Source organism: Malaclemys terrapin, chromosome 9 (genome assembly GCF_027887155.1).
Source record: "Malaclemys terrapin pileata isolate rMalTer1 chromosome 9, rMalTer1.hap1, whole genome shotgun sequence".
In the NCBI taxonomy this organism is placed as follows: Eukaryota; Metazoa; Chordata; order Testudines; family Emydidae; genus Malaclemys; species Malaclemys terrapin.
Window position 1 is genome coordinate 3,442,537 of NC_071513.1, and position 10,355 is coordinate 3,452,891.

A 10,355-nucleotide genomic window follows, 5' to 3' on the forward strand; every position below is an offset into this window, starting at 1 on the left:
CAATGGAAACTGAGAGCATCCAGCACATCAGAGGAGCAATCGAGATTGATCCACCTTCTCAACTGTCTCTTTTCCAGAGACATGCATTCTAGCCCTAGTCACCCCCTTCCGCGCATATATGGTTCCCCCTCACTCTTACTGTTGGAAATAATTTACATCTTAAACAAAGAGAAACTGTGGTCATCCACAGGCACTTACACACAGCGGAGGACCACCCCAGCAACTTAGGTTTCCTGTATTAATAATTTGCATGTCCCCTCGTTTTGGGGTATTTGTCACCTGGTCTTCAGCAGGTGACAGGCCATGAACTGAGCCCTCAGTTAGAGGCTGTTTCCAATTCCAGTGGTTTCTGTATTTTACAATGGCATTGAGCCCTGTTTCCATCTGACGTAGGAAGTCAGGATACAGTCAATTACAAATCCCGTTGCTGGGCTGAGTTTACAAATCCCAATGTCTCCTTAGCAGCAAACACTGGCTGCTTTTAAGTTGAAATCTGACTACACGGCACTGTACAGCAAGCAAATAAGTCAATTATTAGACCTACCAAAGACCGGCCTGTGCTTCTAAATAGATTTCAGGGTCCTTTTACAGTCATATCTTTCCACCGTCCATATGCCAAAAAACTGATGTGCTACCACTTAACAGAATCCTCATTCTAACCATCACATTTGAGCCCAAAGTACTGCACATAGTATCTGTGGCACTGATACCGCCTCCTGCAGAACCCCAGTCCTGCAAATCCCTACTCACATGACATCAATGGGACTAGTCTCATGAGACAGGCCTACTTGTGTCAGTAGGGGTTTGCAGCTATCACACCTAGATTATCAGGCAGGGGCACGTGGACTCCAAAGGGCAAATTTTAAATGATGCGTGGCAGCTTTGTAGTCAATTCTTTGCTCTGCAATGGGGAGGATCTTGGTGAGCATACCGGGACTCCTCTCTCCCTCCTAAGACTGGCAGGTGCAGAACCAGCATGCTTGGAAAAATCTTGCATCACTGCAGCTCCCCACCCAAGTGAAAGTCCCTCTCCTCCCTCTAGGAGAAAAGGGGGAAAGCCTGCTTTGGCCAGCCTCATTTACATGAGTTAGAATGTTGCATACACACAGCTCAACATGCTGGGTTAGGTTGCTTTAGTTGGAATTTGTCTGTGTTCTGATTGTATAAATGATAATAGTGATTGTGAGTGTATTCACAAAAGGGCCCAGGAATTGTACTCGCTATGCCCTGGGTCACCCTGACTGTACAGGGAGCAGACTCTCACTTGGGCATAAGACTCAAACTGAACATGGGCAGGGTTGAGGGGTCTGTCTGAGAGACCAGGTGCAGGGCACAGCAGGAATTTTTCAATGAATGTTTTTTCATCACAAATGCCAATTTGTCAAAAACAAAACTGTTTATGGGAAAGGGTCTATTCTGATTAATTTCTCATTTTGGAAAATATCTAGGGGGAAAAAGTAAAAGGAAAGTGTTTCATTTTTCAGGTCCAAATACTTTTTGGTTTGAAATTTAAGTTAGTTTATAAGGATTTAAAAAAAAAAAAAAAAACCACACACACATCAAAAACAAACCAGAAGTTCAATTTTTTTTTTCAGATTTTCATTCATGCAAGTTTTAGATGTTTCAACTTTTCATCCCAGTTCAGGATGGGGAAAAAAATTCAATATCTCAAAAATTCTCATGGGATGGGAAAGCTGTTTTGTGCCCAGTCTTAAGGGGGCGCTCTACTGCTAAGAGTGGGCTCTCTATCCAAGGGCCCTCTCCTCCCCACCAGGAGATTCTGAACCCTGTGGACAGACATTCTGCGGGAGTAGAGGAGGCTGGAATAGCAATGGTGTGGAGCTAACTTCACAAGACCCAACCAGACCAGCAGAGGCAGAGCTGGCCCAGGTAGGTGCACATAGCAACCGGATCTGGTAGCACAGACTTTGGACTGTATCGGACAAGTGGAGGAAAGCCAACCAATGCCTCCCTGCCTGCCAGGACCTGTAAGTGGGCTTCTAGGTGGGATGGGGATGTTGTGTGACTAAAGATCTGGACCTCAACTAATCCGACAATTAATATCTGGAACAGTGGAGTGGCACTAACTGGCAAGCTCAGTTTGGTTTGTGGTTGTGTCGGGGACGGGAAGAACCCAGAATTTAGGAACACACAAGGTTAAAAATATATATATTTTTATATATATATATAGATGAAATATTTTATGAGAATATTTTGCAGCTGAAATTTTAAATGTCTGCATTTTTTTCTTTGTTTAAATTTAAAATTTGACAATTCTGACCAGAACCCCCAGAGCCCTTGGGCTTCCTGTAGGTAGGTCACCCAGGTGAGAAGTTGGGATTTTAACAAAGGCACAACCATCTCTTTGGAAGGTTTGTGTTTCATGATCAGTGTGACATGAAAAACTATTCAAGTCAGTTTAAATTTTGGGCCTATCATTCTTGATGGTGCCTCCTCAGAAAAGTCAGGTCCTGAGTCAAAAGAGTTCTCTATCTGGTTAGCGTGCATATCCCAAGAAGATCTCAAAGGGAGTTAGGGTACTGTACAATTTTTGGTCTAACATTTTTAGAGAGAGACAATTTAAAAAGAGCTATCGCGTGATGTTCTCCATCTGCCTGGGGAGGTTTCCCTGTCAACAAATCTTGGAAATTTTCTCTCTCAGCATTCCAAGCTTTATTAACTACTTTAATGACCAATCCATCAACTGATCAGAAAAATAGCCATGGGCCAACAGGAGCTTTGCTTGGTGAGACCGCACAATTTGGTCCATTATTATATAATGAATTAAGTCCCATGAACCAAGCAAGTATTATCCCCATGGGGCTCGCGCCCCATCTCTCAGGGAGTCCAAAGCAAAGCCAGGAATGGAAAGGAGACCGACCTCCCGAGTCCCTTTTCCATGCCGTGGCTAAAGCCCAGCCTGGCTCTAGTGTGATTTAAACGGCTTTTAAATGAAAATATTCAGCTTTCTGCTGTTTAAAAATGCTAGTGCAACCCTAGCCCTCTAAAAGCACAAATAAAGGCTTCACCGTCCAAATTAAAGTCAGCGGCTGCATTACAGAGACTCTGAAATGTAAGAAACATGTTGTACTTGGTGTCAGATTTATTGCTGCCTTGCAGAATAAAGCCAAACATCTTTATATGGAAAAACACTGCTGCTTTTGACCCAAACAGATTGGGAACAGGAAGTAAAAACAAATTACCCAGCTGTGGCCTCACCGAGTTATGAGCCAGAGCAGAGTAACCAGCATTTCCTGTCATTGCTTGTCACAGTTCATGACTGCCCCGACTGTTCTGCACGCTGTTTTCTTAGGGCCCAATCCTGCTCCCACTGACGCGGATAGGAATTTGATACTGATGTCCAGAAGAGCAGGGTTTGGATGTTTAATAAATAAAAATCACTGGCGAGAAACAGGCAAACAAACGGTGAGGCTAAGTTCTTAGGAAAGAATGGTGCAAATCTCACGGGGCCAGATTCTCAGCTGGTGCAAACGGAGAGAACGTGACTAGCTTCCATGCAGCTACACTGATTTACAGCAGCTGAGGATCCAACCCATTGACTCAGTATGGACATATCTGAGACCAGAGCTGGCCTCTTCGTAACAGTACCAGCCCTGCCAACCCCAAGCATTTAAAATCATGAGTTAGGCCTCAACTAGTCATGAAGTTGGCTTAAAAAAATCATGGTGTTTGTTTTTTGTTTTTTTAAATAACTTTGGGTCCTTTTCTTTGCCGTTTGGTTCTGAGTTTTAAGGTACACTGGTCACATTTTCAAGCTTTTCTCTGCAACCCCAAGGGCTAGAAACTTTTTTTTTTTTTTTTTTAAACAAAAGCTGAGTTTCTCACTCAATCATTTGACTCCAGGACCTGGGGCTTTCAGAAAAACACCGAACAGATCACAAGACTTGCAACAAAAGTCAGGAGTGTTGGCAACATTGCGAGTGTCCCTTTTGCAAAAGGCCCTTATTGAATGCCAAACATATTGGCTTCATATGCTCACTAAAACAAATGTTCGCACTGGGGCACACATTTCAACAAAAGCTGCAATTTACGCAGACCGCACACACCAAACTAAAGCCTTTTAATTCACCATTGCAACTAAAATCCTGCTTTTGCACAGGCTTACACTACTATTTTATTAGCTCAAGCATCTATAACCTACAAGATTTTAAAAGGTTAAACACCAGGTAGTAAAACGTTTAACAAAATAGAACCAGGTTTTCTGAAGTTTAAAAAACAAATTAATGAGCCAGATTCTGGTTTTGTAATGCCAACTGAGTTACACCAAATTTATGGTGCGAGCAGAATCTCACTTCACACTCCTAATCCTTTTCTGGGTGTCTCACTAGCTTGTATAAAGCCATCCAGAATGTGCATGAGGGCGTATGAATATATATTCTGCACAATAAAATATCTGACTTTCATAAGGGCATGTGCTTTATACAGTAATTAAAGCACCCTGAGTAGCACACATGAATGTTCTCTCTCACACATGGCAATTTCAACTCCTACCTCATATTCTTCTAAATCTGTCACCTTCTCTTTCCTACAAGCTGCTTTGGCTGAGAAAGGAAACCTTCTTTGCACTCATGTTATCCTCGCATGAAATTCCCACCGCTCCCCCAAGAAGTCTCCAGATCTGAAATCCAAGTTTATCGCACCGAGGAAAGAACAATAAATGGGAGGCGGAAAAGGCAGTCGAGTCAGTCAGAAGTGCCGCCAAAATCCAAGCCCTTGCTCAAAAAAGGCCCTCCCTTAGGAAGGCTGCCAATCAAACCTGGATCACGAGGCTGTTTTCAGAGAGTGAATAGAGTTCTTATTGACACAGCTTATGTCTGCAGCATGCAGCCCTCTGCAAGGCTTTCAAGAACAGATCGGATTACACAGGCGCATTCTCCCTGATTTTATGCGTTCAGAAGCCCTTAGACATAAAATACCATCCCCTAAAGACTACAGTTTTTCCGTTGCATATCACTGTATGTGCTCTTTGAAAAGCACACGGCCAGATTCTGCTGCCCTTACCCAGGCTGAGTGGAACCTTACTCAGTGAGACGTCCAATTTAAATCGATGGTGCTAATCACAGGGTATTACTCAAGGTGAGAGAGGAAGAATCAGTCCTGTGGTATGTCCTTCACGTCAAGCTGGAGCAAGAAAATATTTGCAGCCACTAGTTCTAATGTGGGAATACAACATCTCTTCTGAGTGTAAAACCACAACCCTTTATGGGAGTTTACCCAGAAAAATGGGAGCACATGTACCTTTTAAACAAACAACCACTGCACTGCTGCAATGTATCTGATGCAAATGAGATACTAATTCAGGAAAGCACTTTGAGCACGTGCTCAAGTCCCACTGAAGCAAGGGACCTGAGCATGCGCTTAAGCTAACCCCTGAATCAGGGGCCATGTTGGCACAAAGGCTAAGAGACTGGTGTGTGACTTGGCTAGGGGTCTACAGCACGTTTATTAAAAAGAGAGAAAGAAAATATGAAGAGGTATTTGTTTACCTGCCAGGGAAGAGGGAATAATTACCAAAGCACTATAGAATTTTCTCACTGAAATTCCACTTATGGAAAGCACATGAGCAAATCAAAAGATTTGAACTCTGGAGCTTCTACATGACTAAAGACAACAGATTTTCCAATAACCAGGATACCCGCCCCCTTCTAGGCTTATTTTCTTGTTCAGGCAAACGTTTAGAGCATGTTTTCAAATTTTCTAATGCTTTGCTAGAACACATTTTGTGATTAAGGGGGCTGGAGGGTTGGATCTGGGGAGAGGGCATCAGATCGGTGTGATGCGGGAGCTCTCCTCTTTTCTGTCGGGACTTGGTTTTCAGAGTGCAGTAATAGAGCCTCTATTCATACCTATACCTTTGTAAATACAAATGTATGCAAATCCTGCCTCCGAGCACACCACTGCCCTTTCAATGGCTAGTGCAGGATTCCTAACACTCCAGTGGGTTTCCACATGTGACTACGAGTGTGGTTATGGTCAGAAAAGTGATCATGTGAAGACAGCATCTGCTCCGTGTGAGAGAGTCACACAGGTGTCTGCCCCACTGCTAAAGCTAATTTTTACTACTGCTGGAGCTAGAGGAGCTAGAGGGGAGCGAGCTGGATTCTTAATCTGCCTCGGGCATCACGGGCCATGTTGTCAGCCAAATTCTGACAGCAGAATCATTATTACTGGTGACAAAAGCAGGGGGGGGGAAACAGCTTGATTTTCAGATCCCCGTCTGAGTTGACAGGCTGCTGCCTAGAAAATCATCCTGTGGCTTGTAAACGAAGAAAAACTGATCAGCCAAATAATGAAACTGGAACTTCACAATGCCATTTGGTGATGGTAACCCCCTCCTCACTGCTTTCTAAAGCAGTGCTTAGGGGAATGGAGAGGTGGGATGGAAGCAAGGACCCGCTGGTGGCTCTGTATTCACTGTCCTTGACTAGTAATAATATTCCAGGAAGCACAGAGGGGAGGAACAGATACATACCGAGCATCCTCTTCCTTGACTTTCAGATCTGTTTAGGGTCCTGCTTAAAAGGTTCTGAGGGGATTTGATGTAATAGATGTGCACCCTACAATAACTAAAACAGGCAGAAATACTCTGTGGCTTAAGTAGCTCTGAAGCTATTAATCCTTTATTGGGCCATCACAAATTTAAAATGGCTTCATTTAAAGAGACGGGGGGAGGAGGGAGAGAGCGCGAGCACAGGGGAATGAACACTTGTAAAATGGTTAGTGTCATAATAGCTTTGCAAAGCATTTTCAAATTGCATGTAATAATGCAATGGTTCCTACAACAGAGCAATGTAATCATACAGCAAACACAAGCCGACATGCTAGACCACATGGACTTTTACCCAACACACAGGAAGCGAGCTGAAGGTCTGACACCTATGAGTGTGGATGCCTGCAACTCCAGGATTCCTGAAGCTTAGACTACTAACCAAGCTCCATTTGTCCACAGGTTTCTTTCTTGACAAAAAGAAATGGAGCAGACATATGTATATCTTCTTACTATATGTTCCATTCTATGCATCTGATGAAGTGGGCTGTAGCCCATGAAAGCTTATGCTCAAATAAATTTGTTAGTCTCGAAGGTGCCACAAGTACTCCTGTTCTTTTTGCGGATACAGACTAACACGGCTGCAACTCTGAAACCTGTCATTATTCTTGGCAAACTAATTCCCATCCCATTGGACAAGGGGACAAGTTTGGAGACAGCATCCTGCAGGCTTTATGCTCCTCAAACGAGCAAGCATTGCAGGAGCAGGTCCCCATGTGACAACTGCAGAATAAGGCTCAAAGCCCTTTCCGAGTTTGCGTGAGCAGGATTTGAGCCCTCATTTGTAACCAAGCCAGCAGCTCTCAGGACTGCACCGTGCCATGTAAAGAACCATCCAAATTCCACAGTGGGAAGACGTGTACTACCTTAAATTGGTAGGATACCAACAGTGAGTATTCAAAGGCGGAAAACCCTGTCTCTTCAACCTCAGGGAAACTGCTGTATGGAAACTTAACTGCATCGCCTCTGCCATTGTATAATCCCAGCAGAACCAGACTTGATTTAGGCTGCTCCAACTCTGTCTGACACTTAATAGCTTTAACACAGCATAGCCTAGTCCCTCACTCTAATTACAAGATCACATTACATGTCCAACAAGTGCTGTAATTTAATCTTGTCCCAAAGTTTCTGATCCATCATGCTATTCCCGTCCAATGTTGATAGGAGAAAGCCATAAAGAATGACTAAGAACAATTCAGTACCAGACACCAAAAAGTATTTTCTTGAAGTCAAAAATAATTTCCTGTAACAATGTCATCAAACCAATTTAACTGACTGGTTTTCGGCAAATCCCTGAGTCATGACACTTGGCCATTCGAATGCTAGTCAACACAAAACCCACGTCAGTATTATTACTACTACCCGTCGCGCATATGGTGCTGCACATTTACTCAATGCTCTGCACACACAGGCCTTGATCCCACATTGAATTTTGTGGGGTTACTTGTATGAGAAAGGATTACTCCTAGGAGTAAGAGTTGCAGGATCAGGCCCATGGAGCAAGAGCAGGCCAAGTTCACTACCTCGGCGCCAGAGGATGTTCATTACGGCAGCTCATGTTTTGCCATTCAGTGTTTTAAATGTGAAACTACATCACACCTAATGTTGCTGCAAAGAGAAATGTTCCCATCCCTGTAAAATAACTCTACATCCAGGGCTTATTTAACGTTAACAGGCCTTTTACATTTTCTTCTAACATCTATTTGGGGATATTCTTCCTTGAGCGTATGCTCCGTAAAGCCATAGATCCTCAGTGATTCAGCAAAGAGGAGGAACCCTGGCTGAAGGCACACCTACTGACAACTGTCAGACCAGCAGGGCGAAAATGTGAAAATGGGAGAAGTTGCCATCTCTATCATGGCCGCATGCTTTCTGAAATGCGTATACCTGGCCTTCCAGAGCAGGAGGTTCTACCTGCAGACTGGAGAAAACAAACTGCTCTAGACGCGTCCTTAAATTAACTCTGCCTAGAAGCAAACGATGCAAACACCACACTGCTGAGCCAACTTCAACTTAGCCGGGCTTAGGGTCTTTGTTTCTAGGCAGACTACAGTGCAGTGGCAAGAATGAACAAATGCGCATGTCTTAATTGGAGTCCAAAAAAATCTCTCCCTAGCCCTCTCTGATTACTGTAGTAACATAGGAGTCCATCAAACAGTTTGCACTGTTTTTACAGAAATAAAAGGGTGCATAAACACAGCACTAAATGCCATTTTCTACCTCCAGATTTTACAGGGGAAGACAGGGACTCGAGTACTTTAGGCAGCTTGGATCATGTTTTTTTAAAAATCAGAAAATGCGAAATAAAATACTGTTACTGCCTTATTTCAGGTTTAACAAGATAATAAAGGGCCTCGGCGGATTTTTTCCAAAAACGTTTAGCTGGACAGAAGCAATGGGCAAGGAGTGGGAGCCGAGTCCAATATGCCTTTCAAGGGAGGCGATGCACTGACTATTAAGCACTGAGACGGTCTCCTGGTTAGGAGAGCAGTGTTCTCCCGACCAAAACTTTATCCAGGGTTTAAAGGCTGGTCTGTCCGCCTGGGCATCCTGGGAGGCGAACAATGCCAGTCTCACACTCACACACACGGGATTGCACACCCCAGGGCACTGACACAGGGCACTCTCCCCCCAGCCCCAGCCCCACAGCCAGCCTGCTCGGAGCTCGCCCCGAGCTCTGCTCCCGCTCCCCCGCCGGGCACAGCAGCCCCGGGGTGGGTTCGAGCCCGGGCTGCGACCCCCCCGGCTCCAGCCCAGCCTTACCTGGCGCTTCCCCGCCGATGGCAAGACCCGGGCGCGGAGGGGCCGGCGCGGGGGCGCAGCATGCCAGGGGGCCGGGGCAGAAGCCGAAGCGGCGCGAAGCGGACCCGGGCCGGGGGCTGGCGGAGCTCCTAGCAGGGGCGCAGGCTGGATGCCGCCATCTTACAGCCAGGCAGGGCTTCCCCGACTCGCCGCCGCCGCCAGCGCCCCGCGCCAGCCCGCCCCACGCGCCGTGCGAGCAGCTCTGGGGTGGGGCGCGTCGCGCCGGAGCCAACGCCGCCCATCCAGCGCGGCCCGAGCGGGGCGGGGCGGGACGCTCAGCCCTGCCTGCCCCGCTCCTCTCCCCGCCCGCCCGGCGGAGCAGCCCCCCGCGCGCCGTCCCTTTACCTGGCAGCGCAGCGAGTCCCTGGGGGCGCCGGCCGGCTCGCCTCCCATGGGACGGGACGCGCCGCGCCGGCCTGCTGCGGCTCGGCCTGGCTGCTGCCATGGCAACCCCGCTAGGCCGCCCAGCCCGGCCCGGCCCGGCCCGCCCGAGTCAACAAACCAATTAACGCCCCCCCCCCCCGCGCGCGTGGGGAGCGGCCCGGGGAAGCCGCGGGGGGGGGGGGGGGTGTTCGGAGCCACTGACCCAGGCTGGACCCCCCCCGCCCTCCAGCGCCTCCGCCCGCGGGACCCCGCGCCTGACGTCCGCACACAGAGAGCGACTTGCCTGTTTGAAACAAGCGCCCCCCCATTGCAGAGACTGGGCCACCGCCACTCAGTAGAGACGGGTTTAACAACACGCCCCCCAGCCTAGCTCGGCTAAGGAATTCGGAGCCAAGGCAGCGACAGGGGCAGGTCCTTATGTGAGCCCCCGGCCCAGGAGCTAGGGTGACCAGATGTCCCGATTTTATAGGGCCAGTCCTGATTTTGGGGTCTTTTTTTTATAGGGGCGCCTATTACCCCCCCACCCCCTGTTCTGATTTTTCACAGTTGCTGTCTGGTCATCCTACTAGGTGGTTACAGCACATGCGATGCAAGATTAGCC

The 10,355-nt window shown here is 47.1% G+C and overlaps 1 protein-coding gene across 7 annotated transcripts in view; it reads right to left on the reverse strand.

Moving 5' to 3' along the window:
• Window positions 1-9,753, reverse strand: part of MBNL3 (muscleblind like splicing regulator 3) — a 121,335-nt gene extending 111,582 nt beyond the window's left edge. For 5 of the 7 annotated variants that reach the window (XR_008446199.1, XR_008446198.1, XM_054039836.1 and 2 more), the window contains exon 1: window positions 9,332-9,535. The gene's annotated coding sequence lies outside the window, so the exon portion shown is untranslated. Of the gene's footprint in view, window positions 1-4,512; window positions 4,580-9,331; window positions 9,536-9,715 lie in introns of those variants that run through there. The other 2 variants (XM_054039833.1, XM_054039832.1) reach the window with 2 other exon arrangements.
• Between the last annotated feature and the right edge of the window lie 602 nt (window positions 9,754-10,355).